This window comes from Hyperolius riggenbachi, chromosome 1 (assembly GCF_040937935.1).
Source record: "Hyperolius riggenbachi isolate aHypRig1 chromosome 1, aHypRig1.pri, whole genome shotgun sequence".
NCBI lineage: Eukaryota > Metazoa > Chordata > Amphibia > Anura > Hyperoliidae > Hyperolius > Hyperolius riggenbachi.
In genome coordinates, this window is record NC_090646.1 from 181,500,406 (window position 1) to 181,501,235 (window position 830).

The following is an 830-nucleotide window of genomic DNA, read 5'->3' on the forward strand; positions in this document are numbered from 1 at the left end:
AATAGGCTTTGTGCTGATGTAAATTATTACGCAAGGCGTACTTTAAAGTGAAACTGGAGGCAGTGAAACATATCCAACAACAGTGTCCTTGCATGACAGCCACAAAAGCTTTGAGACTACGCTCTGTCAAAACAAAACTTGAGGCATATCAAATCAAATCAAAAATAGCTTTAATGGCATGACCAAGCTTCAATACAAGCATTGCCAAAGCAGGGGGAATGGGCATGGGCGTCCGCAGAAAATTTTCCAGGGGGGGGGGGGCAAAAAGGCAGGGAAGAAGTGGTGCGGCGCGCGTAATTTTTGAGAAGATGTGTGCACCGTAAAACCTACGCTACGCGCGCCGCGCCAAAAAATGGGTGAGGAAATGGACCAGAATGTGGGTGTGGCCATGGGTGGTGACAAATTTTCATTAACTTAGCAATGTTGGACATTAGATTAGGACAGTGGTGGCGAACCTTTTGGAGGCCGAGTGCCCAAACTGCAACCCAAAAGTCACTTATCTATCGCAAAGTGGCAACAGCAATTTAAACTTCATACAAACGTTTTAACTCATACATGAACATTATGGAAAATCCAAGTTGAAAATAAACTGTGAAGATAAACAATTTCATTCATCGTACTCCTGAAAAATGTATTCTTTTTTTTTTTTTTTTAGAACCTCCCAGTTTTATTTTCCGTTTTAAAAAGCTAAAAAGTAGGTTTAATGCTATTGCCTCATAGGATGATGATTCAGCTTTTCCCAGAGGCCCCCAACAAGACAAATTTAGCAATCATGAGGCCCCCAACAAATCATCAGGCTCCCAACAAGACACATTCAGCAATCTTGAGGC